Consider the following 27,956-nt stretch of genomic DNA (forward strand, 5'->3'; position numbering starts at 1 on the left):
CAGCACTGTTTTGCAGAATCATGTTTGTTCTGAGATAGATGTTGTCTTCTACATAGCTATCAATACACAAATACTGAAATGCCTTCAAATCTTTGAATCTGCCTGTGAGATAGATACTTACATTACTCATGGTTCCTTACTTTTGTAGGTTAATATTTCATGGTCTATTTTCTAATACAAAATGACTGTGTCCGTTTTTGGCTAAAATATATTGTTTGGGGTTTTTTGTCATTCCCCCCACCCCCACCCCAGTTTCTAACAAATTACTTCTTTTGATTTCTCAGGCTTGATGGGCCACTGGCATTGGCAGGTGGTGGAATGACACAATGCAATATGATATGCCAAAGTAGTTGGGCATCACTTGTCATGTTGTAGACAAGTGAGGCGGAGGAAAGAAGAGAATATATGAGTCTCTCAAATATGCAGGCGAAAACCCTGACATTTTCCATAGGATAGAAATTTTTTCCTGTAAGTGCCTCCTTCCATCTTGTCCCCAGAGTGGTTCAGTTTCTTGTGCTATTTTATCTACACCATATTTGAGGCATTGTCCCTGAGTATGTGAAACATTTTACCTGTAATAAATAGCTCCGTGTATAATTTCACTTCTCTTAAGATTCTGGCTTGCTTTCTGTAGTGCAAATAAGACGCCATTGAAAGTAGTAAAGATATAAATAATGATTGTTAGTGTTATGGCCTATGCTAAATGCAAAGTGTATAAGCATATATCTTGCTATAAAGAACTGCTCAGTTCACTGTGATTTCATAGTGATTACTTGTTTTTTGACCACACGGGATTATTCACTTTGTTTCAGGCAGAGGCATACCTCAATAATTTGTCAAGTTGTTCAAAAGCACAAATGCTCATGCATGGATTTAAGGGGGAGCTGTCTGTGAACGTGTTTCTCAATTTTTGATCCCTCTAGGCCAGCATGGTGACAAATACTTAGGAAATTTCTACCTTAGATTATCTGTTTTTCCTGAAGTTTGAGATCTACAAAGGCTTTATTAAATCCGTCACAAGACATCAGTGCAAATAGAATAAGATAGTTGGAAGAACAGCCTATGTTATTTCTTTACCTGCCTCTGAAGGTATGCAGTATGCTCTTCCCTGTATGTGTGCAGCAAACATGAGTGGAGAGGCAAATGCAAGCTTAGTAGATCCTGCAAAGTAATAGCATAGCTAATTTAGCTTATTCAGAAAGTTCACCGCAGGTCCAAAGCAGCTTTCTCATCCTGTGAGCTGCTCAGCTGCATAGCTCCTCTTCTGGATGCTCCTAAGATCTGCAGCAGAGGATCCATCATCAGTTGTGAAGGAGGTTGCTAACCTCTCCCAGATTAAGGAAAATACAGTTATGATGTTGAGAAAAATGAGTGGCCCAGTTCAGAAGGGGAGTTTCCTTAAAATCCTTTGTGTAGTAAACAGATAAACTTCCTGAGGATGGCTTTGACTGTGAGCTTTACAAAGGTTGCTCCAGAAGGTGATGTGTAACTTTTTCTCCTGACTGCCTCACTTTTGGATTAAGCACACTAAATTTGGTGCTTGAGGTTGATCAGGATCAATGTCTCCCAGATTGCATCTGCATTGCTAAAACTGCAGTCTGGCTCCTTTATTTTGGAACTTCCTTTATCTGATGTAGGAGCTTAATATTTTTGAAGATCTGTCTGCAGGTACGTCTACTTCTACAGCTAATTTTTAACAAATTTTGGAACAAACTTAATTTGGAAGGAAAAAAATTATGCTTTCCATTATTTTTCCTGTAGTAAATTGTCTTGTGTTTGACCATAGTCAAAAATTATCAGCTGTTTGTCTCCTTTTGATAAATGAATTTTGCAGTTCCTCCCAGTTTTCTCCAATCTTGACAGTTCTAAATGAATCTGTAGTATTTGCAAGTACTTCAACCCTATCTTAATTACAGTAGTACTTACAGAAAAGCTTGGTATTCATTCCAGGTTTGCTGTGTATTACATGCTATCTCATCATAGAATGAGGCAAGAATATTGCATTTCGGGTCACAGCAGGTTTGGATTGCATTTTTCTTACAATTGTGTGATTGTTTTATGCTTTGGAATGGTGCTAATTTAGCAGGAGTGGCAAATGCAGTGCGCACTGCCACTCCAGCTACTTAGTAGTCACCAAGGCATCCTCACCTAATCACATATTTTTCTTTTTAAAAATAATCTTTCCCAGAAGGAGCAGGTGTTAATTCCACATATTGGGGACAGCCATCATGTAGCAACGTATGTATGTGTAAGAGAGGAACTATTTTAAAGGGATTTTTTTTGTTTGTGTTTTAAGGTGAAGCTTGATTACAAACAGTTTCTACAACACACGATGGGTGTATTCGGCCTTTGTGGCCGAGTAACTATGCTGTTCGCATATTGGCAATATTGGAGTTTCTTTAAAGTTCATTTAATATCAAACTATGAATCTTTGCTGGCTTCCTTTAACCCTGAGTTCAGTTTCCAATATAGCTTTAGCAGTGCTGTTAGGGAAGAAGGAATTAGGACGTCATAGTCTCTAACTGGCTTCATTTCCTTGGCTCTGTTCTGCATGCACTGGAGGACAGAGCATCCCACGCCATCGGCTGCCAACCTCACTCCTGTAGCAGCTGGCAAGTGTGCATACCGCTGTGCCCCCTCCAGAGGGGGCGGGAAGCTGTTCCTTTCCCCCCACAGCCCCTCAGCACTGCCAGTTGGGAATTTAAAGGTGGGAACCATAGCTCCAGAAAATACTGCATCTTCCTCTGTGGTTGTTAATTTTAGATGTGTTTTGGTAGCAATGGAAGTTTTCTCCGGTTCCCACACTGGCCTTATGAGGCAGCTAAGGAAAAAGTATGTGTATCTACCCACATTTATCCCTTTATGATGAGGATATGTAAGAGACAACCTTTCCATATATGCATATGATGCCTGCTGAATATTAGTGCTAAAAATACTCTCAAAAAATTATAAGCAAATGGAGAACATCTGAGGTAGTCTTGAGGTAAGCTATGAGTTAAGAACTAGAAAACCCTATGGCCCAGTAAGAAATGGATTTTGTGGTCTCTTTGTACTGTTAAAATTTCTTTTGGAAATGATCTCCCACTGTCTAAAATACCATAATGTTTTACAAGTTTGCAGAAGATGAAAATGCTACCAGATGTTAAGTTCAAGGAGCAAGTTAACTACTGTTGTCAGATGGAAAAGCTTTTGCTGTTTGGTAATTTCTCCTTGCCTTCTCTCCGTCTCTTCCCCCACCCCCTCAGTTCACTTAACCACTGCTGCTACCACACTGCCCTTCCCTTCTGCAAATAAACCAGGATTTCACTCATACAGGTGAAGGGAGAAGTCTATGTATTGTACAGTGCATATAATTAAGTTGATGGTTGGTTGGATGACCAAAGTCTTTTATCGAAATGGATTATCAAACTAAACTGCTGTAGTTAAATACAGTTTACTATTAAATGCATATTCAATAAGCAGAAGAGAAGTTGCTAATAACTGACTTTGACATAGTGAAAATCTGTTAAGGGCACATGAAAAGGATTGCTCATATCAGGCAGTTTCACTTTCGTGCTGCTATAATGCTGCTATTTTTGCCGTAACGCTTTTCATAATATGATTCAACTATATAAAAGGTTTATGGATTTGAAGCACATCAGAGGTCATTTCCTCCTGTGACTCGCTAATCAGCTCTGGTACTTTCATATATACAGCAGGAACTTTCAGACAAAGGTAAGATTAGTAGCCAAGCAGACAAAGAGAAAATGGAGGAAAATAATAGTAGTGGTGAGTACATGCATCAAGTAAGTGTGGCCCAATATTTTTATGACTTTTTTGATAGATTGCTTTGGATGCTTCTGGGCAACATTGAATGCAGCGGTTTTTATCTCTATCCCAGAAGGATTATTCCAATGGTTCACCTTAGATTCTGCACAGAATGTTACTTTGATACTGTAATAGCTTTGGAAATGCTCTCCTTTGATGTCAAGAGCTGTATGGAACTGTTCTTTTGATTAAGAAACACTTACACACTTGAAAAACCTAATAATAGATAAAAAAAAAGAAGAAAAAAATTATCATCAATTGTGCTTTATTAAACTAGATCTATGGGAGAGATGCAGAACGTGTGTGCATCTGTATCCCCTGTCTTGATCTGTCATCTTTCTGTTGGACACCCCTGCAGTATGTCTGTCTCTGTCTTGAATAGCCCAGGAGCCTATTTCTTTTTTCCCCTCTTCGTTCTCGGACTCTTCCCTTTCTTCTGCCATTGAATGCTTGCAGACCGAACAACCTGGCTGGTAGTCAGATTATTATATCCCCCCTTCCCTCATCCTCGATTGATTGTCAAAGATTTATTGCATACAATTTCAGTTTAAAACCTAGCCTGGTCCATACCAGGAAAATTTTGTTTTACTAGCAAGGGACATAATTAGACTAGCGGCCAACAATGTAACTTTGTTCCCTTATTTGCTATCAGTGCCATTTCAGGGCAATAAATTGCATACAGCCATGCAAAGATGCTCAGCTGATGTTGGCTGTGTCTGCAGACAGAGCTCAGGATAAATGTCTGACACAGTTCAGGGCTTATAGGAAAAAGCCCGCTATGTTGCTGTGGTACATCTATGTGACGTCCCATCAATACAGCAGCTGCTTTTAGGTCAAAGTCATGTTACACAAGAGTTAGGAGATACTAAGTTAATTTGCCAGTTGAATGGGTGTTGAGATTTGCTCTGAAAATAGCATATTTACTGGGAGTTTTGTAATGCTTTTGCCCCAGATTTACTCCTGGAATGTACTGCTCTACTTTTGCAAGTTAATCTCTTAATTACTTGGGGATAAACTTTTAAGAAAACTTACTGATCTTGCATTGGTGGGAAAGGGGGGAGACTGCTCCACTCTTAAGCAAGGAAAATCCTTTTTTTATTCTGTGCTCTGTAAGTAGGCTTTTGTTTGTGAGTTTGTTTTACACTAAATCCAGAGTCACTGCCTGAAAAGGGTTGAGAAATAACTGGGCAAACATTTCAATTTTAGATGTAGGAACACAGTGTATATCAAAGATTGCCATTTTGATCATTTCAACTAAGAAAATTGAGCTGTATGGAAATACATCTATGATCAAGCAGATGAAGTGCTTCTCAGCAAAGCAAAATTGGGATGGCAAAAGTGTCAGTGGACATGGAGCAATATACTGACCTGAGATACGGATTAGGAAAAAAAACCCTCAGGATTTGGGATTTGGCTGTGTGCAGCCAGAGCTGTGCCAGCCTGCAGCAGGGTTATAAGAACAGAGAGGACTAGTGAAATAATTGTATTTTCTTTTCTGTTTCAAACTTTACATGCCTGTCAGAGTTTCAGCCATTCAGGCTAAAACTGAGGCTTTGTAGGCTGTTAGACCCCTGCTGCTTCACATGGAAAGCTTTGGGTGAGAGGGGGAAAGCTGGAACATTGGTTCACATCTTCACAAGAGATGTGATTATTTGACTGCCTCTTCATCCTTGTTCATGGGGCAAACCTCTCAGACAGCCTTCACCACTCCCTTTGAGTCCTTTGTATCTAGCACAAGTACCTTTCCAGACTTTGAGGTCGATGTGCATCATTTCCAAAAAAAAAAAAAAAAGAAAAAAAAAGTTCTAGTTTCGGAGATGTGGAGTACACTGAATTCAGGCTCTCCCTTGTGAATAAGCATCAGCGATAATCAGAGGACTAAATGAAGATGCTATGTTCTCAAACACCCAGACTTACCCTAAGCAGCGTCTGGGGCTTCGCTGAACACCAGACAGCAAAGCAGACTTATACTGAGAGTCTGTTTTCAGGAAATACATTTTGCAATGCTTTCTTTGCAGCATTTGGAGAAGTTTTTGATGAGGCATAGCTTGATGATTATTTTTGCAAAGATGCCTTCTCTGAAGAGAACAACTTTAGATTAGAAACTATGTAGTTTTTCTTCATGGTATGTAGTTCATACTAGATTTTTAACTTGGTTTCAACTTAGAGGGTTATTTTTGAGAATAATATAATACAACATACCAGAGATTATTTGAAGGGGGTTTCTTAGTCTGTTGATATTTTACTTTTGCAAGCATTGTTAATTGTTTACATGGCTAAAAGAGCATCCTTTAAATCTTCAGATGGAAAGTGCTTTTGCTCACAGTTGAGAAGAGGAAACAAAATGAGAATGGAAAAAAATTATTCGGAAATAAATATCAAGAAGCTTTAGATATTAATCCTGGCCTCAGAGAGATGTAACTTAAAATGGAAGAAAGAAGTGAAGGAGACCAGGAAAGGTCTCTTCCCCTGCTCCAGCGTGGGGTCCCTCCCACGGGAGACAGTCCTCCACAAACTTCTCCAATGTGGGTCCTTCCCATGGGCTGCAGTTCTTCATGAACTGCTCCAGCATGGGTCCTTTCCACGGCGTGCAGTCCTTCAGGAGCACACTGCTCCAGCGTGGGTCCCCCATGGGGTCACAAGTCCTGCCAGAAAACCTGCTCCGTGGGCTCCTCTCTCCACAGATCCACAGGTCCTGCCAGGAACCTGCTCCAGCGCGGGCTTCCCACGGGATCACAGCCTCCTTTGGGCACCCACCTGCTCCAGCGTGGGGTCCTCCATGGGCTGCAGGCGGAGATCTGCTCCACCATGGACCTCCCTGGGCTGCAGGGGGACAGCCTGCCTCACCATGGTCTTCACCACGGGCTGCAGGGGAATCTCCGCTCCGGCACCTGGAGCATCTCCTCCCCCTCCTTCTTCACTGACCTTGGTGTCCACAGGGCTGTTTCTCAGGTATTCTCATTCCTCTCTCTGGCTGCAAAAATGCACAGTTTTTTTCCCCCCTTCTGTTACCTGGATCTGTTATCCCAGAGGTGCTACCCCTGTTGCTGGTTGGCTCGGCCTTGGCCGGCAGCGGGTCCATCTTAGAGCCAGCTGGTATTGGCTCTGTTGGACACAGGGGAAGCTTCCAGCAGCTTCTCACAGAAGCCACCCCTATAACCCCCCAGCTACCAAAACCTTGCCATGAAAACCCAGTACACTTGTCCTGAGGTTTATCTGTCAAAACCTACTGTCACATCAACGCTAATTAATATGCCAATTTGGAGCTATGTGTTTAAATGGTATTTTTCATTGCTAAATGTTTTCTTCCCGCCAAAAGTGTACGTATTGACATGCATCAGCCCTAAGCTTCCAGTGAAGCAGAACTAGATCTGTGTGTGATGGGATGAGAATTAACCGGGACAAGGACCCTGCTAGGAACCGAGTGTTTTGGGAGGAACAAAGGAGTTATCCAGATTCACGTGCCAAAATTAGCAAATGAAGTTTGATACTTTATGATGTCTTGGCTGTATAGCCTTCCTGGAAAACAAGGTATGATGCCCTCTCAAGCACATCACTAGTGAGTAACGCCCTCAAATCTCCACCCCTGCTTATTGCTAGTTACTAGCTGTGGTGTCTTATCTAACTTTATTTTCTATTTTTTCCATGCATTCAGGATAACTCTTTTGTTCCATTTTCAGCCCACACGCTGACACAGCTCTCTCCCTCTCTCTCTTTCCCCTTACACTGTTGTTTAAGCATGCTGTAAACTTATTCATTCCCTAAAGGCAAGAGCAGCTATCTGAGCAACACTTTGTCAGCATAATACATTTACAGAATGCATATTTATGAACCTTTGAGCCTTTATTGTTCCAGAGGGCAAATAAAAAACATGAAAAGTAGCAATATAGTGTTTCAAAGGTCCCTCAAGGAAAACAAAAGTAGTTGGAAATAAATTTAGGAAAAAAAAGTTGTTCTCCAGAAGAGAACCTTGAATTAGCACATGCAAAATATGGGCTGGTTAAGACTATTCTTTTCTTCCACCTATCCCAGACTCTCCTAATCCCAGTTTTAAGAAATTTTAAGCTTGAAAAATGGTTTTAAGCTTTACAAAATAGAATAAATGGTATAGATTACACATATATAATAGTAAACTAAAGATTTTTAAAGCAGCATGGTTTGCTTAATCATAGTTAAGTAAATACAGTTTTTAAATGGGAATGATCATCTTCCTTGGAAGCTACAAGATTAGTGTGGTAAGTGACACAAAATTGCTATAGATAAAAGGAAGCTGGAGCAAGCTGAAAAATCAATAAAATGTCCTAATTGTTGTTATTTTAATTGACTCTGGGCTCTTATTAACTCTGCAGTGTATACCTCGACTTCTAAAATGAGTGGGTTGCTACTCATTGCTAATAATAAAATAAAGCTAGTTAGGCAGTGTTTGTGTTCTTAGATATGTCCATTAGCTCAATTATGATTAAAAGGTTATTAGACTAATGTTGCTAGTTATGCAGCCTAAAAATTAAAACTTGTAGTGTTGTCTCCCTGCATGAACAGTCTCATTTGAAAATGAGAGATATGAGTGTGGCTGCCTGTATCTTTCATCCAAAGCAAAGACTGGAGTGTGTGCCCAACAACAGAGCTCATGGAAATTCACCTTAACCAAAATCTGAAGTACTAAAAAAAGGGAAGTAGCTCCAGCAAGCAGGAGAAAATAGATTAAAGTTCCAAATGGTCAAAAAATAAAATAAAAGTAGATTTTTAGCTCTTCTACAGTAGCGGAGCTATAGGGATTTGTACATTTTCCTTCTGGGATAAGAGTTTGTAATTATGCTTTCTGCTGTAAAGACTTGAAAGACACACACAATGGGAAACTCAACTGGACTTGATCTCTATTACTTCTTTTGGCCCAAATTAGGGAAGGAGACCCATAGAGCTTGTGTGGAACAATGCAGAACTCTACAGACAACAAAAGGTAGCCCTGGGGTGAGCTGGAAACTGCGGTGCCTCTGCCATAACATACTGGAGGTTTTGTGTGGAACAATGTGGGGTGAGGGAGAAGGTTTGTTTCCTGAATCTGTCACAGTTTCACTAGCGGATACTTTCTCCGAAAGGAATGGTGGATGTGTGGCCATATCTGCTGTCCCTGGTGGTCACAGGAACAGCCTAAAATCTTGGGTGGCTCAAATAAATGGAGGGGTCCTACTGTGTTTGTATGACATGCTTTTTCTGTGAGCATGAACTCTGATCTAGGGGGTTTCTGTTGAGAGGGTTTTTTTTCAGAGGTACTGGCTCTATTATAATGGCACACCAGAAAAAAGGTGAGTTGTTTCCCATGTGAAAATTCAGCATTGCACAGAGGAGGCAACTTTAACTTTTGTGTATGTGTTTAGTTATTTTCAGTAGTTAAAATGCAACTGAATTAAAAAATCATTCCAATACCTCTAAAGCTGTATTTCTAGCCATTATTCACAAATTACAGACTTTTTTCCCTTCTTTCCTCAAGAATCCCTGTGTTTTGCTTTGTGTAAATCCTGGACATTGAGACTCCCAGAGCAGGTTTGCCTCTGAATATCATTTTCCAGTGAATTGTGGTAATCATTTGTTAAACATGAGAACAGCTTGAAACGTAACGATCACTCAGGAGTAACTGCACGGGTAAACCGTCACCTACCACAGAGCAGCGACTTTAAAAAGAAAAAAAGGAAAAAAAAAGTGTAGTTGTATTTCACTGATTACTCACATTTTAGGTGTCGCTGACAATGTTACTGAAATATCAAATGGTTATTTAAAAAACACAGAAGAAACCCAAATTAACCTCCTGCCAGTTCTACAAATACATTGCTTATGCCATGGGGAGGATTCACACTGCCAAGGCTGGGTGGGTTACTCTTAGCCCTATACCACCATTTAAAGGATGATGTCTTTTAAGGATAAGTAACCTCATTCATAAATATGGTCTAAGGAAATGCTTGGTATCCAAAGTGCCACTTTTCTTTTTGTCTTTTAACAAGTCAGAAAAGCAGCATGTATTGTTGGTGTCCCAGCCCATGCCTGTCCCCTCAGTGAAGCGAGGTCCCGCATCTGCCCCTGCAAAACAGTCCTTGCACTGGGCGGGCAGTGCTAGTGCCCAGGGCTTTTGCAGGCCTGGCCTCTAAATATTTTAGTGGAAATAATTACGTGTATATAATTCGTTGCAGAGTACAAATTGAATGTTAGGAAGGCAGGATGGATTGTGAGCCAAGGGAGGCAGAAGGAGGTGCAGTGGGAGGAGGGGTATAGGGGATACTGTGTTAGTTCTCATGTTATCTGTACAGAGCATCACAGGGCTATGATTAGTCCTGTAGTACTCGTCAGGCACCCCTCCCATGGGGTGGCGGCCTGGATACTGTGTCCGAAATGTGCTAAGCAGCACCTGCTGTCCCCAAACTCCCATGTGGGGAAGCTCCATCAGAGAAGGCAGTAATGGGGAACAAGGGGAAAACCCTCCGTAGACATCTACCGAAACAAGATGTTATCAACCATCAGCATTAGAAACAGGGCTTAGCCTCAGCAGGGTTATGGGACACAGACAGGAAACTAAAGTGAGGTGAACACCCAGTTCCTGTTGTCACCAAAATTCCTGCAGACCCCTTAAAAAAAAACTAACAAAAACCCCCAAGCCCATAGCCATCATGCTTCAATTAACTATGGGACTCTGTGTTTTACTCCCACTTTGCTGCTGTTCATCCAAAACAGGACTGTGTCTATTTTTAGCAACAGAGGAGGTTCTTGGAAAAGAAATGCTGTGAACATACAAAATTTCTTACTATCATGAAAACTATCTAAAGTCATAAAGGTTATTAAATAAAAAGAGAGAAAACTCAGTTTTCTGTTTCCTAGCATTCTAAACAGCTTTTCAAAGCTTTTTTCACCAATGTGAAATCAAGCATAGATTATTTACATTCTTGACTCATTGTGAGAAAGACTGATACATGAAAAGATCTGCAAGTTAAAAAACCATACATGACTACACTGTCATCTTTAAATTCCCTATACATAACAAAAGTGGCAGGATGCAAATATGAGGCATTCTAGATCAAAGCAGTAAAAATATGAAGATAATATTATCCACAAAATGTACAGTGAGTGATATTAATGATAAATATTTTAAATTCAGTGAAAGGAAAAATCTAGAGGAATCCTTTTATTTCAGTAGGAGTTGTACAGTGTGGTTTCAGAGTTCCAGATTATACTAAGTTTTGCTTTAATTAGAGGTCTCTAGCATTGAAATAATGAAAATGAAATATTTTACATTATTTGTATGTACTAAAGGAATGAAGGGATTGTCATCATCTTTATCATTTCCTTTTCCCCAAAAAGTAGCCAAGTATTGAAAAAGGGCCATATTGTCGCTGCAAATCAGAGGTTGTACTGGTTTCCTTTATTACAATGAAATTTGCTGTCCTGGGAACTTTTCTTATGTATTGTTCAAAAAAGTTTGGAGTTTTTTATGGGAGGTATATTTCTCTCTTTTTCCTGGTCAGATTTTTCTTAAATAATCAAAGATCTTGAATATTGTACTGGAAAATGAGTCCCATCTGAGAGTCAGGTCCAAGCAATTAGGACCAAAAAGCAGAAACTGAGTTGGGACAAGTCAAGGCCTTTTAATTTACCTAATATTGATTTGAAGGCTGCTACATTATGACTATATTTAAAAACTTGTAACATTAATGTTGTATCCAAGTTGATAATTTGACTAATATTTTAGAGAAAATTTTCTTAAACCTCTCTGACTTGATTGCTTGTAAAATTCTGGTCACACCGTGAACGCATGCCCAAGTTTGTTCCTGGTGCCAGGGGCTGGGTCTCAAAAGCTGCCCACCAAATCAGTATTTTGCCTTCGGTCTGCCATTAGCTGTGGTTCATGACACTCTTCTGCTTTCCAGTTCTGACTGTATGCTGAAAACTGAACCTTTTCAAATGGGTGTCTCCTATGCCAGCCTGTGCCAAAAAGGCATATTTCCTTTTAAAAAGATAAGGTTTCTCTCTGTTCATAATTTGGCTGGGTATCAGCGGCTCTGCTGTAAAAACAATTAATTGAGAGGTTGATGTAGAGTTAGGCTAAGTCCTAGTGCTGCCTGCCCCCGCATGAGTAATAAGTTGAAATATTCTTTGTGAATTATATGTTTCTATCTGAGAAAGTAAGTTGTGTTTCTGAGACATGGTGCCTCCAGTTGGTGCTCATCAGGCGGGGTCCTGCTTCGCTGCCTCCTTATAAGGGCCATTTGGAAGAACTAAGATCCGGCCTAATATTAGCAAGGATTTGCTAGAGACTGCATGCCAAATTAAAGGCGAAAAAATAAAAAGAAAATTAGCGCAGAGAGAAGGTGTTTATTGAAAGAGACCATGCAGTTTTTGGTTTTGCTGAGGACATGATAATATGGGATAGTAAGAACCTAAGGTTTTAATGATATTATGCACCTAAGATATTAAAAAGTCTGTAAAATTGTGTCCAGCCCTATAAAATAATTTTCCTAGTGAAGCTGGTACTGAGATAAATGACAGCCTCGAGTGCTTGTCAGCTCTGTGGGCTTGGTCCTCTGGAGTGCAGCTGGAACAGCCACACCAGGAGGTTGATTATTGCCAATAGTCTCTGCTGTGCATCTGCTTTTTTTGTTGTTCTCGCTTCCCTGCCGCCCCTGCCCCAGTTAGGTCAGTGGCTGCCTTTTTGTCTCCTTCCTTCTCTGTTTCTCATTTGCACGCTGTAGGGATACATATTGAATGAACTGAGGAAAAAAATAGGGAAGAAAATCAGTATTCCTGACTAATATCACTAGAGAATCACCAACAGGTTAGATGACTTCTGTGCTGGGAGATTTTAGGGAGTTATTGTTAACTGGCTGCTCTTACATATCCTTTTTTTTTAAGATGGATTAAAAGTAAATATGAAGATTAACATTCACTGGTTTTGGTTTGGGGAGGGTTCACCAATTCAGCTTCTCAAGAGCAGAAAATGAGTTTGGTTAGAGGGTAGAAAGCCTTTTGTTGCAAGCTTTCCACGAGTAGGTCAGTAATACCACCCATAGGCTAAACCAAAAGCATCATGCTACTTGCTTAATAATTAAATGAGCTCCTCATTTCAGTTGCAGTATCTAACATAAGCTAAATCCAGTGAGCCCACCAGCTATGTACTAGCTCGCAGAAAGTTACTGCTATGATGTTGTACTGAATTTCTCCCAGTCATCCCAGTCTTATTAATGCCTCAGTGTGGCATAAAGCTTCATTCATTATTCATAATAATCCAGTCAGAGGGCACTCTGAGACCTGATAAATTCTCACCTAAATGACAACAGCTGACAGGGCCTAGGGTTTTATAGCCTTTCTCTTGCCATAGCAAGGTGCTGTGGGCAAAGGTCCAGAATGATCCTCTACTAATGACCAGTGTGATATATGAGCAGCTGCTGATTTTCTGACATGAAGTCTACTCTGCTGAGCATCGAGCCCGCCAGCCGTGAGTAGTGGATGAATATCTGACAGGCAATATACTTCAAGAACAGGTCACGAAAAAAATCTGTCTCAGGTGGGAGGGAATAAAAGGGTTAATCCTGTGCTGGAGCACTGCAACATCAACAACAACAAAAATATCCTGGGGGCTAAAAAAAAATAATAATCAGAAGTCTGTAAATTCTGGCTGTGCTGATGTGGAAATGAGAATACGATTCCTACTTCTGAAAACTCTTCCTTTCTGGCACCCAGAGGGTTGAATAATCATGACTTTAGAAGCCTGTAAATTGCTTTATAAAAATCAATAATCATCTGCTGAAGGATATTAATTGCACTTTTTCACAAAGGGAAAAGCCTTCATAATATTTTATTGGTTTTTAATGGGCTCTTTGATACCACAGGAGGTAAGTGAAAAGCCTCTTTCTTTTGTTCAGGCACAGACCTAGCCTTTCAAAGGAACGTATGTACCTATTTGAGTTTTAACTTCTCCCTTGTGTTGCGGGTTCAAATTAAAAGCAGGTGGAGTCCATTTATTTAGCCCTTCTGGTTTACTTTCAACAGTAATTGATTCTCTATTATATCATCTTACCTTTCCTAAGTTATATTGATAAACGTATGTCTTTTCCTGTATTTCATTGCCATGCAAATTTAGGGGTTAATTCTGGAAGTTTGACTTTATTGAGATGTAGCAGAAAAATGAAGCTCCAAGTGCTTCAAAAAGATTCAGGACTGACAGGGCCAAGTCTGATATCTTTTGCTTGTTAAAATAAGTATAGTGAGTACTCATTTCTCAGCATGCCTTACGCTTGCTTTGGAAGAATGGCCTTTGAGGCTCTTTAAGGGTGCCATTATTGCATTTTACACATCCATAGCATGTCGGGTCCCTAGGCCAGGAGGACAAGTGGTTCTTCTGCATATGGGCTTTGCTCAATATGAGTTTCTGTCCACTCCATTTAGCATCTCTCAAGTGGCAACAACAGGCTGCTCTGACCTGAAATTGTAGAGAGCTGGAGGTGAAAAGGTGGTCCTTGCATGACTGAAGTTGAAGGCCGGAAACTGGATTTGCTTGATGCTGTGTTTTGACCCTAATCTTTCCAGGTTTTGAGCCACAGTAACAGAGAAATCCACAAGCTTAGTGAAAATGTTTTCCCTTCTTCCCTCCCACTGGTGCCTTCTTGTTAGTTAATGGAGAAATGGACTTTACCTGGTTCCCCAATTGAACCAGTAGATGGGATACCACCAAGCAAAAGTCAGGTTAGTGGAGATGGGTTAAGTCCTGCACTGATTCTTATGCTCACGTTACGTACAATACATTGTGGCTGTCGTGATAATTCAGGACTCAACTATTGACAGCTACTTCCATCGTTCTAGTGCTGTGGTGCTGGGACTTGTTTTTGGGACCAGACTTTGAGGGCCGAAGGCTGCAAAAATTCACCATTTACTGGAATTATGGGGAGGCTTGATTTTCCTGACTGAAGTCATTCTGACAGCCTTATTTGGACTTGTTTTGAGAACAAGTATTTCTATTAAAAGTGACACAGACTATTTACAAATGAGGTGTGCCTGAACTATATAAAACCTAAACATATTCCAGACAAGTTTAGGCTTTGTTATGTGCAAAAGCTGGGTGAAAGCATTCTTGGAATCTCCCATGCTTGCCAGAAAGACCTGTGACTGTAACCAAAACATTCGTCACTCTTGCTGGGTTCCTCCGTTGGCCTCCTCAGACACTTTTTCCTTCTTTCCATTATTTTCCTGTAGAAATAAACAAAATATGACATTTGCTTAGGGTGACCCACACCAGTCAGAATATTGGCTTGTTGAACACAGCCTGATGTGCAATTTGTCAGGCCAAGCTGTTGGATTTTGTAGTCATTCTCTGTTGTCTTCACTGATGTCTTCGTTCCTTTTTCTTGTTGCTGCTCCCCTGGATGAATGCAGTTGGCCAATAAGTTCCTTGCTTTGAGCATTCGGAAGGTGATGGGAAAATGTTCTAATGGGTGTGGTAGACCAACGATGAATTTTTATTGTTACTTTTTCTTGTTGAGGTAAAGTAGAAAGATATGTCATTAATACCCATGGACATGGTGAATTGCATGTATGATTTTTTTGACTGTGCAGGTCAGATTGCGCCTAATGTGGCAATCCCTCACTCAAGTCTCCATCATTCAGTATGTCCTAAGTTTCCAACAACCCCCCTTTTTGTCTGGACATTTACTATTACAATTATTCAAATGCTCTTCTACCTAAGTGTGAAAATGGTGTTCTTTGTGTTCTTTTTGGTTTAGTTTGGTTTTCTTTCTTTGGTGGAACATGCATGCTCCATTCCATCTGCTTGAAGGACCTGGAAGTCACTTTTTTTGGTTAATTCAAAATTTCCCTCTCCTGTAAAAGCAAGGACAGACAAAATATGGAATTGTTCTACAAAATACTCTAAAAACAAACTAAAAAACACTGCAAAAATAACTTTAATGGAAGATAAATCTGGGTTTGTAAATCCATTAATTGTAATCTATGCTTTTGAAAATCAAGCTGTGTATTTAAATGTGAGCATTCAGTTTCCTATCATTAAAAACTGTGTCCAAAGATCTTAAATTTTCATATGAAGTAATTTAATAAAAATTAATGAAGGTGAGCAAAACAGGAGAGGAACCTACACCCATCAAAGGTGTACTCAGAGAGAGAAGACAGTTCCATCTTTAATGCTGCCTTCAGGGTGAAGATTTTTGTTCTGTCCTACAGGCATTGTGTATACCATGGTGCAGGAAATAACCAACTTTAATTCTCTTGTTCTTTAATTCCTGACTTATGGTAGGAGTCCCTGCAGAGATTTAATGGTAAATATTTAACAAGGGGAACTCCCCTTTCCTTCTATGATCTCATATTTTGTAAACTGATTAATAAGGAAAACAACGTTTCCCTTTGGTTAAAGCCCTCAGTTCCTCACAATTGGGAGTTCTGTTCGTCAGCTGTTTCCATTGCAGGGCTCTCCCAGTAGGCAGTTTGTTTTGCCTCCAAGTGGAAAACAAACCATTTATTTGACAGGAAGAAAGTCTCACAACTAGTCGTCTTACAATTAAAGGGACAAAAAATGCTATTTTAACAAGCTGTAGACAATATTTTTAATTTTGCTGAGTTGTAGAGCTCCTGCAAGACTACTCGGACATCTAGCATGGTTCTGTAATGTGCCCATGGAATTAACTCATTTATGCAGTAGTTCCCACCTTGACGTGTTGGCAGTAAACCTGAGCAAATACCATGCAGGACCTTGTAGCATTGCACCACTACTCATCTTCATTTAAATTGAAACATTAGAGTGAGGTTGCCATACCATCAGAGAAATCAAGTGTTTCTGGGATGTCCCTGGGTATCCCCTTCCCTGTACGGACTCCCCACGTGGATTTTTGTGTATGTGTCTTTTAGGAGCCTGTCATGTTGCCATCCCAAGCGCACACTGCTGGGAAAGAGTTTTCATTGCTCCAGCTTTCTTATCTTGGTAGTTAAGAGCTGTAGCTAGTTAAAAGGCTGGATGTTCTTGGCACTCGTAGACTGCTTACTGCTGTTTAAGTGAGCACCCGTGTGTGTGTATGCACTTTTTTTGTTGTTTTCTGGGAAGTCAATGCACAACGTCCATGCAAAAGTTCTGCTGAAGGTGAGCATTTTAAGTACATGAAAAACATGATGTCCCTTCCAGCTCATAGTGGTGTGCAAGCAGTAGCCCATACCCTCAGCCGGTGTGGATCCAAGGGTCATGGTGGATAGAGAGCTTACACCAGACTGAGCTGCAGCTGCAATGCAGGTGAACAAACTGATCACACACAGATTAAAGCATTGCTTATGTGTGGGTCACAATATACTTAGCAAATATTGTATGCTTCTCTACTGTATGGAAGAAAATATGGAATAAAAATTGAATTCAGTAGAATTGCCCTAGACTGACACCTGATCAATCTGAATGGGTGCTTCCCTGGCTCTTGGTCATTACCAGAGTGTCGTGGTTTCAGCCCAGCCGGTAACAAAGGACCACGAGGCCGCTCGCTCACTCCTCCCACCCCCCTCCAGTGGGATGGGGGGAGACGGAGGAGAGAAAAGGGAAAAAACCTGGAACCTCGAGGGTTGAGATAAAGGCAGTTTACTGGACCAACACAAAGAAATTACAACAACGACGGTACTAATGAAAGAGTATACAAAAAGAGTGATACACAGTGCAACTGCTCACCACCCGGGACCTGACACTCTGCCACTTCCCCCACCAAAAGTCGAGACCACCCCCCAGCCCGCTCCCCATATATATACTGAGCATGATGGCACATGGTATGGAATAGCTCCTTGGCTAGTTCAGGTTGGCTGTCCCAGCTGTGCCCCCCACCTCCCAGGTTCCTGTAAAAGTTAACTCTATCCCAGCTGAACCCAGGACATTATCCACCCCTTATTCTATACCATCGACATCATGCCCAGATCTTACATTTTCCAATCAACCACTACCACTTTCCTTGTCTTATATATATAAGTATATGGACTTGCCCCCCCCTGCAAATGGTATTCCTTTAGCCTATGGGCTATCCCTCTAATGTGTCCATCGATTTTATTTAGTCCATGCCTTTGAGGCTCCATCTGTTGTAACAGTTCTTCAGGATAAGAGAGATGGTGTGAGATGTTGGGTTGTTGTATGCTGCCTCTGGAACTTGTGGTTAGTATGTTTGGTGCAACCCACGCCCTTGGTCTGTAGGTCGAAGATGTTGATCTTGAGGAAATTGCTGGGCGCCAGTTCAAGATCTATCGCTGTTGTACTTGGCTCAGTTTCAAAGTCCATCCTGCAGTCATTTGGGTAATTCTTACAGTAATACCCTTGATATGGCATATAGACACTATAGATACAATGACATGCATTGGCAGGTTATTTAGCAGTTAAGTATCATACAGCCCAATTCACTGGCTATTCTCTCCCAAAATCAAATCTCCCTGAGGTACACATTGAACTTCCCCATCCTTCTGCATTACCCACCAGGTGTACCCAGGTCCCTGAGCAAAAACAACCCCTTGAATGGGTTTGCCTCTGCTTGAGGGAGGACTAACCCAGACTGTCTTTCCTAACATACTCCTCATGCGCACTACAGGGACTTTATCCCCTTCTACAGTATGTGGAAGTCTTGGCTGGGCGGGGCCAGCCCGATTGGCGGGTCCTCTAGTATTAACTAACCGGGTGGCTTTTGTTAAATGTGTATCCCAATGTTTGAAAGTCCCACCCCCCATCGCTCTCAATGTAGTTTTCAGCAGTCCATTGTATCGTGCGATTTTTCCGGAGGCCGGTGCGTGATAAGGGATGTGATATACCCACTCAATGCCATGTTCTTTGGCCCAGGTGTCTACGAGGTTGTTTCGGAAATGAGTCCCGTTGTCTGACTCGATTCTTTCTGGGGTGCCGTGTTGCCATAAAACTTTCTCTTCAAGGCCCAGGATAGTGTTCTGGGCAGCGGTATGGGACACAGGGTATGTTTCCAGCCATCCAGTGGTTGCTTCCACCATTGTAAGCACATGGCACTTGCCTTGGCGTGTTCGTGGGAGTGTGATATAGTCAATCTGCCAGGCCTCCCACTGTTTATATTTCAGCCATCGCCCCCCATGCGACAGGGGTTTTTGCCGCTTGGCTTGCTTAATTGCAGCACATGGTTCACATTCATGGATGACCTGTGCGATAGTGTCCATGGTCAAGTCCACCCCTCGATCTCGAGCCCATCTATATGTTGCACCTCTCCCCTGATGGCCTGAGGTATAGTGGGCCCACTGAGCCATAAATAGCTCACCCCTATGTTGCCAGTCCAGGTCCACCTGAGACACTTCAATCTTGGCGGCCTGATCTGCCCGCTGATTGTTTTGAAGTTCTTCAGTGGCCCGACTCTTGGGTACATGAGCATCTACATGATGTACTTTTACCACTAGCTTCTCTATCTGAACAGCGATATCTTGCCACAGTGCGGCAGCCCAAATGGGTTTACCTCTGCGTTGCCAGTTGCCCTTCTTCCACTGCCGTAGCCACCCCCATAGGGCATTTGCCACCATCCATGAGTCAGTATAGAGATAGAGCACTGGCCACTTTTCTCTTTCAGCAATATCTAATGCTAGCTGGATGGCTTTCACTTCTGCAAACTGACTCGATTCACCTTCTCCTTCAGCAGTTTCTGCGACTAGTCATGAAGGACTCCATACAGCAGCCTTCCACCTCCGATGTTTTCCCACGATGCGACAGGACCCATCAGTGAACAGGGCATATTGCCTCTCATTTTCTGGCAGTTTATTATACAGCGGGGCCTCTTCAGCCCGTGTCACCTCCTCCTCTGGCGACATTCCAAAATCTTTGCCTTCTGGCCAGTCCGTGATCACTTCTAAAATTCCTGGGCAACTGGGGTTTCCTGTGCGAGCCCGTTGTGTGATCAGTGCAATCCACTTACTTCACGTGGCATCAGTCGCGTGATGTGTAGAGGAAACTTTCCCTTTGAACATCCAGCCCAGCACTGGCAGTCGGGGTGCTAAGAAGAGCTGTGTTTCAGTACCAACCACTTCTGAAGCGGCTCGAACTCCTTCATATGCTGCCAATATCTCTTTTTCAGTTGGAGTATAGCGAGCTTCGGATCCTCGATATCCCCGACTCCAAAACCCCAGTGGTCGGCCTCGGGTCTCTCCAGGTGCTTTCTGCCAAAGGCTCCAGGTAGGGCCATTCTCCCCAGCTGCAGTGTAGAGCACATTTTTAACATCTTGTCCTGTCCGGACTGGCCCAAGAGCTACTGCATGAACAATCTCCCGCTTAATTTGTTCAAAGGCTTGTCGTTGCTCAGGCCCCCATTTAAAATCGTTCTTCTTCCGGGTAACTTGGTAGAGAGGACTTACAATTTGACTGTGATTTGGAATATGCATTCTCCAAAAGCCCACAACACTTAAGAAAGCCTGTGTTTCCTTTTTATTAGTCGGTGAGGACATAGCTGCTATTTTGTTGATCACGTCCGCAGGGATCTGACGACGCCCATCTTGCCATTTTACTCCTAAGAACTGGATCTCCGGCGCAGGTCCCTTGACCTTACTTTCTTTTATGGCTAAACCAGCCTTCAAAAGGATTTGGATTATTTTCTTCCCTTTCTCAAAAACTTCTTCTGCTGTGTTGCCCCATACAATGATGTCATCAATATATTGCAGGTGCTCTGGAGCTTCACCTTTTTCTAGTGCAGCCTGGATCAGTCCATGGCAAATAGTGGGGCTGTGTTTCCACCCCTGGGGCAGTCGATTCCAGGTGTACTGGACGCCCCTCCAAGTGAAAGCAAACTGTGGCCTGCACTCCGCTGCCAAAGGAATGGAGAAAAATGCATTAGCAATGTCAATTGTGGCATACCACTTAGCTGCCTTTGATTCCAGTTCATACTGAAGTTCTAACATATCTGGCACAGCAGCGCTCAGTGGTGGCGTGACTTCATTCAGCCCATGATAATCTACTGTTAGTCTCCATTCCCCATTAGATTTCTGCACGGGCCATATGGGACTATTAAAGGGTGAGTGAGTCTTGCTGATCACTCCTTGGCTCTCCAATTGGCAAATCAGCTTATGGATGGGGATCAGGGAGTCTCGGTTGGTGCGATATTGCCGCTGGTGCACCGTTGTGGTAGCAATTGGCACCTGTTGTTCTTCAACCTTCAGCAACCCCACAACTGAAGGGTCTTGGGAGAGACCAGGTAGGGTAGACAGCTGCTCGATCTCCTCCATCTCCAATGCAGCTATACCAAAGGCCCAACGGTACCCTTTTGGGTCCTTGAAATACCCCCTCCTGAGATAATCTATACCAAGGATGCACGGGGCCTCTGGGCCAGTTGCAATGGGGTGTTTATGCCACTCATTCCCTGTTAGACTCATTTCAGCTTCCAATACGGTTAGCTCTTGGGATCCCCCTGTCACACCAGAGATACAGATGGGTTCTGCCCCTTTATAACTTGATGGCATTAGGGTACATTGTGCACCAGTGTCTACTAGAGCCTTACATTCCTGTGGGTCTGACGTGCCAGGCCATCGAATCCACACTGTCCAGTAGAGTCGGTTGTCCCTCTCCTCCACCTGGCTGGAGGCAGGGCCCCTCTAATCCTGGTTAGAATATCCGTTACTCACTTTTTGCACACGTGAATCAGAAGTCCCTTCAAGAGGATCAGAAATGAGATTGGCCCATTTACTGCGTCTGGGGGACTGCTCACGGGAAACTGGAGCAGCAGTTTTCCAAGAAGAATTCTCTTTTCTGGTTGCTTTTTCTCGCAACTCCCGTACCCGTGCATCCAAGACTGAGGTAGGTTTTCCATCCCACTTCCTCATGTCCTTTCCATGGTCACGCAGGTAAAACCACAGGTTAGCCCGTAGTGTGTACTTTCTCTCTTCTCTCTCTTGGGCAGAGGAACGCTTACTCCCAATAACTGCAATGCGGGCCTGTACAGGTGAGGAGGAGGACATATCCACTTTGAATTGCTGGAACTCTCGGGACCATTCCTCTACAGCTAAGACACACGCCCGTAGGGAGGAAGAGAGACTTCCTTCGTATTGCCGGAGTTGGACAGCCAATTCATCCACCGTTTGTCCATAGCCTTCTTTCCAGGACATTACTGCCAATGAGTTTGCATAGGTTGGTGGTGCACTTCATAGAAACTTCTGCCACATCAGTTGTGTGCATTGGATTTCATCTGGATCTGTGGGTGACTGCACATTTTCTGGATCGTTATAAATCACCTCCAGCACGGCTAATTCCCTCAGGTACTGGATACCTCTCTCCATGGTGGTCCACTTGCCTTGGTGACATGTAACTTCATCCCTGAAGGGGTATTTTTCCTTTACACCTAACAGAAGTCGCCTCCAGAGGCTGAGGACTTGTGTTTTTCTCCCAATCGCCTTGTCGATGCCCCCTTCCCTAGACAGAGATCCCAACTGCTTGGCTTCCTTACCCTCTAATTCCACACTACTAGCCCCATTATCCCAGCATTGGAGCAGCGAGGTAACAATGTGCTCACCTGGGTGGCAGCTAAAATCTTTTCACATGTCACGCAACTCACTCAGGGATAGAGATCGGGTAATTATTTCAGGTTCTGCCTCTTCCTCCTGTTCTTGCGATGATCCTGGTTCATCTTCATCTCTCACTAAGCAAACTGATTTCTTTGTGTGTTTCTTTTTCTGTACGGGGGTGACTGATACTGGCACAGGTTAGTTTTCTGGTTTAGCTGCAGTATCTGTCACCAGGATAGGGGTAGCCACGGTGCATGTTGTCAGGGTTGGGGTAGCCACGGTGTCTGTTGTCAGGGTTTGGGTAGCCATGGTGCCTGTTGCCCTGTTTTCCATCTTTTCCCCCTTTTCCACCTGGAGGTGCTGCATAATATCAAGCAGGGTTTGGTAGATACCGGCCAGGGCCCAGCACAGTGTAGTGAGTTGTGTGTCTCTGGGATAGCCACAGCATTTTCCTTTCAAAAATTCTATCACTTCATGAGGGTTCTGTAGTTGTTTGGGAGTGAACTTCCAAGTCACTGGAGGTGAGAAGTTCTCTAGATACCTGCCCACATCCTCCCACATGCCGTGCCACCCATGAATATCCAGCTTTGGGACAGATCTCTGGGTGGTACTCTTAAAGAGCCTTTTTGTAGCCCTAAACAAGACCTGAAACATAGTCAGGAGGCATAGCACTAACAGCACACTGGCTTGCGCATCCCAAGGATATTCAAAATTCTCGAAAGCTGTTGTAATTAGTCGGAAGGAGAAAAGGGAGGGGAACGGATGGGGGGAAGTATCCCCCCCCAACTTCCCCATGGATTGGGTGTAATTACCAATAAAATCCGACAGAAGGTGCCCAAAGTATGGAAATGATATCGCTGCCTCATACAGATACCAGCTTAACCTCATGACCAGTGATGTAATCATTTCACAAGTCGACATTGCCCAGTACAGCAAAATGATAATCCCAATCACTCTCCCAGAGATGAGATATGCAACTACAGGCAATACATAGAGCATATAAGAACTTACAAAACGCCACCATGTAAACAACTGAATCAACATTGTGACTAACATCTATTTATCTAGTGTAAGAAATGCCTATGACAAGTTTGTTTCAACATGCTCTGGCCAGATCTGTCGTTATCTCAACCCTTCATGCCCCACGTTGGGCGCCAAAAAGGACTGTCGTGGTTTCAGCCCAGCCGGTAACAAAGGACCACGCGGCCGCTCGCTCACTCCTCCCGCCCCCCTCCGGTGGGATGGGGGGAGACGGAGGAGACAAAAGGGAAAAAACCCTGGAACCTCGAGGGCTGAGATAAAGGCAGTTTACTGGACCAACACAAAGAAATTGCAACAATAACGACGGTACTAATGAAAGAGTATACAAAAAGAGTGATGCACAGTGCAACTGCTCACCACCCGGGACCCGACGCTCCGCCACTTCCCGCACCGAAAGTCGAGACCACCACCCCGGCCCGCTCCCCATATATATACTGAGCATGATGGCACATGGTATGGAATAGCTCCTTGGCTAGTTCAGGTCGGCTGTCCCGGCTGTGCCCCCCACCTCCCAGGTTCCTGTAAAAGTTAACTCTATCCCAGCTGAACCCAGGACACCAGAGAAGGGATTGCTTAAAGTTAGGCTCCACAGTATCACGGACTGTGACAGTGTATCTGGGCACTTGGATACACCTGTGTCTCACTTTGGTGCTTTTTGGGGAGAGTTGCTTGTCCTGTTCTCTGTAGCAGGGTACTGCACAGTACTGTGATTGCCAAGTTGTATTTTTTGTGCTGTGGGTGAATGGGGACTTTTCATTTTGAATTCAAGATTCTGGGAGATAAAAAGGAGAGTGTTTTTTGACAGTTCTGTGGTTTGTCTCTAGGCACATTGGGTGCTGATTTTCATTCCAGTACATCAAGGCAACTGTCTGAACTACAATCCAAACAGAAATTCCTTCAACAACAAACCACTAATACCACACGTAGTTCCATTTGTTCACACTTTGTTGTGCACTGTCTTTCCATGAAATCTCTCTTCCCCAACCCACTGCCTTGGGCTAATAGTTTGTAACAAAGCTCAATCTCTAAAATGTCCTATATAAATGGAGAAGGGAAGATCATAAAAGAGAAAGATGAAAACATTTACCACTCCAGCTCCCACACTCTGAGTCTCTCTTGAGTTTCCTGATTCATCAGCCAGTTAGGAGGGCACGCAGTCACCCATGCTGCCTGGCTGCTGCTGCTCCCTCCAATGCTACTGGGTACCATTCATCACAGACTGCTAGCTGAAGGATACGGTGTCAATGCTGGCAATTGATCCAAGAAAACCCGCACATGTTATTGTACCTCACTAAGGGCCGTCTTCCTTTTCTGCTTTTCCCTGTAACTGAAAAATTAACCCATGAGGTTTGTTGTTGAGATTGGAACAGTGAAAATAATATCTGTAGGTGGAGGAAACATTCTGTGCTCATCCTGTTCCTATGTCCTAATCTTTATTTGAGGCTGTAAATTATGGTAAAAAAAGAGTATTTGCTCTCTTCTAGCATATCTGATTTAGAAGAAAGGAGATCTGTGGGGATTATCAGCTTGTAACAGTATATATTCATATGATGAAACTGAATTACCCACAAGACAAAAGAAACACTTGAGATAGATACATCATTCTTCTTTTGTACCACCATGTGCATTCATGTGTTACACCTTGGGGCAAATCCCAGGCAAGTGGTGTTGGGGGGGGCAGGAGGAGGGGGGCGAGGAAATCTTGCTTTTTCTAGATATAATTATTGCTCACAATAATGTACTGTGCAGTAAGCCCACTCATTCAGACCCATAAGGATATTAAGGAAGTAAGGTACTATTAAAATAGGAGCTCACACTTTGACTCTGACTACTTCTATCTGGAAATCTGTGAGTGAGAAAGGAAGGCTCCATTGGTAATTTGGACTCCCTTGGAAGGGGATGGGAAACATGGAAGCAGACAGTCTATAGGGCAGCAATTTAAGTCCATCCCAAGTCAACCATATTAATGCGTGCTTTGGTGTCCGTTGGCTTAGGTATATGCTTACTTCCAAGTAATTTGCTGAATCAGGACTGTAGGCAGTGTCCAGCCACTCATCCCGTAAGGTACAATACAAAAGCAGGAAGTTAGGCAATTTTGAGGGGTTTTCTTTATAGGAAACTTTACATTTTTATAGGGCTTTTAATTTAAAAATCTCAGCAAGCTAAGCTACAGTGATTAATTAAATTTTACAGCTACCCTGTGCACTAAGTAAACACTGTGTTATTATTTTTTGCTTTAATAGAGACCAAATGGGGGATGCAGAAATGAAAGGATTTTGAAGTGTCAAATCAGCTGAGGTGGCTCCTTCCCTCATTTGTAATCCCCCCTCTGATGCCCAGTAGGATCAGTATTGCTTTTTGTGATAACTAGAGTCAGATGGACAGTTTCATCTTCAGCATGCTATAAATCAGAGGTAAATTCCTGGAAGACAACCAGAACAGATATAAATCCAACCCAAAGAAGAGCAAAGTCCCTTTGTAAATTTGGAGGGATCTTTAGCTTGGCTTTTTTAGTCCTTTTCTCCCTAAAATGAGCAGATTTTGGAGCTTGTCATAATCAGCTTGACTATGTGGCCCCAAGAATACAGGCCTGAGTAGCAGATGTTGAGGAAGCCTTTGCACCTTGCTGAACATGGACTGTACCTAAATATAATCTGTCCTTGCTAGCTGTTAAAAAGGACAGGGATATCCTTTCTTGCCTGCCTGTGTTAGGGGCGTGAAAGGTGCATGAGTGAGAGCTCCCACATAATGTGTGTCAGAAGGAGGGGAGACACAGGGCTTCTTTTGGCTCACCAGATTCTGTGCATAGAAGTCCTTGAATAGGGTATGCTCCTCCCATCTTGGAGAGGTATACAGGAGAATTGAAAAAAAATACAAAAGGAGGGTATTTAACGTTTCAGAAATAGAACTACTCCATAGCCTTTTGTCGTAAGACAAGCATACAAGGTGAGAAAACTGTTCTAGCTGTGGGAACAGTTCCTGTACTTGGTGCTATTTTGTATGATTCATTAAGAAAACAGCAGATATTCTAAATGAGCATCATGATTCTGGAACGGCTGGGTATCTAGCGGTGGGTATCGAAAGTTTGCGCGGACTTAGAAAGAGGCTGGGCACAATGATGGAAGAAAGTTTCACTAAAGGCTCTTAAATTAAAGGGCACAAAGGCCACTTACAGAAAAAGAGAGGTCAGCCTTTCATCTGACCAGATATGCCTGTTGTTTATGTACACAGATAATATCCTGTGCCTTGCAATGGACTCTGTAAAGGCCTTGCCTCCATGAGGAAAGATTTGTACTTTTAGTTTAATTGTTGCAAGGAACGACTTGAGCTGAAGTTACACAGTAGAAAGTGGCCAGTCTAGAGGAGCTTCTTTACTTTTTATTTACTAACTGCCATCCCTTCCTGGACACTCTATATGAGATGATGAAAATAGAAGAAAAGCTAGGTTCTGCCCCAACATGTTCTCTTAGCTCAGCTGTAGTGACCTTTAGATTGACTTGAGTCTTCAAGGAAGCAGACATCTGGGTGGACATAATCAACTCTCATCCCATGACTTCCGAAGCCTGTGCAGCAAATTGTCACCGCTACTGCTGTTCTTGGGACATTTGTGCTCTGCAGATGGAGTTTTCCTCTGTCAGACAAAGAGAAACCTCTCCTGGCTGAGCAAGCAGAACTGTGTGAAGCGTGTCACAGCTGGAAGCTCTTCTGGGCATTATTTACATTTAGCTCATTGAAACAGCATACCTGTCATTGGGGGAGTTTCTGTGAAACTCTCTATCGTGTCTGTTCATAACCAGGTGTGCTGGTTTAGAGTTAATTTTCTTCATAGTAGCTAGTATGGGGCTGTGTTTTGGATTTGTGCTGAAAACAGTGTTGATAACACAGGATGTTTTCGCTATTGCTGAGCAGTGCTTATACAGAGCCAAGGCCTTTTCTGTTTCTCACACCACGCCACCAGCGAGGAGGCTGGGGGGGGGCACAAGAAGCTGGGAGGGGACACAGCTGGGACAGCTGACCCCAACTGGCCAAAGGGATATTCCAGACCATAGGACGTCATGCTTCGTGTATAAAGCTGGGGGAAGAAGGAGGAAGGGGGGGACATTCAGAGTGATGGTGTTTGTCTTCCCAAGTAACGGTTACATGTGATGGAGCCCTGCTTTCCTGGAGATGGCTGAACACCTGCCTGCCGATGGGAACTGGGGAATGAATTCCTTGTTTTGCTTCGCATGTGTGCGCGGCTTTTTCTTTACCTGTTAAACTGTCTTTACTTCAACCCATGAGTTTTCTCACTTTTACCCTTCTGATTTTCTCCCTTATCCTGCTGTGGGGGGAGTCAGCGGGCAGCTGTGTGGGGCTGAGTTGCCAGCTTGGGTTAAACCATGACACCAGGCCAGCCTGGCCTCTCCAGAACTGCTCCTTTCTTCCACTGTGCCTACAGGCGTTCTTTTTGCCCTGTTTGTTGGATTTTGAGGTACTTCCAGAAAGCCCCGTGTGCCATGCTAGAGAAGAGCATGGAAAGATGCAAAGGGATTTTGTAGAGCATAAGAAAGGTAAGTCCTTTATCACAGTTGAATGCAGCTTTGTCAGTGTGTGAAAAGTTGTTTTTACTCTCAGTCTTG

General features: G+C 42.9%; 1 protein-coding gene across 2 annotated transcripts in view; it reads left to right on the top strand.

The window, feature by feature from the left end:
- NEK7 (NIMA related kinase 7) overlaps nt 1-4,826 on the top strand; it is a 90,927-nt gene extending 86,101 nt beyond the window's left edge. For both annotated transcript variants that reach the window (XR_011325805.1, XM_069789379.1), the window contains one exon: nt 285-4,826. The gene's annotated coding sequence lies outside the window, so the exon portion shown is untranslated. The remainder of the gene's footprint in view (nt 1-284) is intronic.
- Nucleotides 4,827-27,956: the final 23,130 nt, after the last annotated feature.

This window comes from Haliaeetus albicilla, chromosome 8, assembly GCF_947461875.1.
Source record: "Haliaeetus albicilla chromosome 8, bHalAlb1.1, whole genome shotgun sequence".
Lineage (NCBI taxonomy): Eukaryota > Metazoa > Chordata > Aves > Accipitriformes > Accipitridae > Haliaeetus > Haliaeetus albicilla.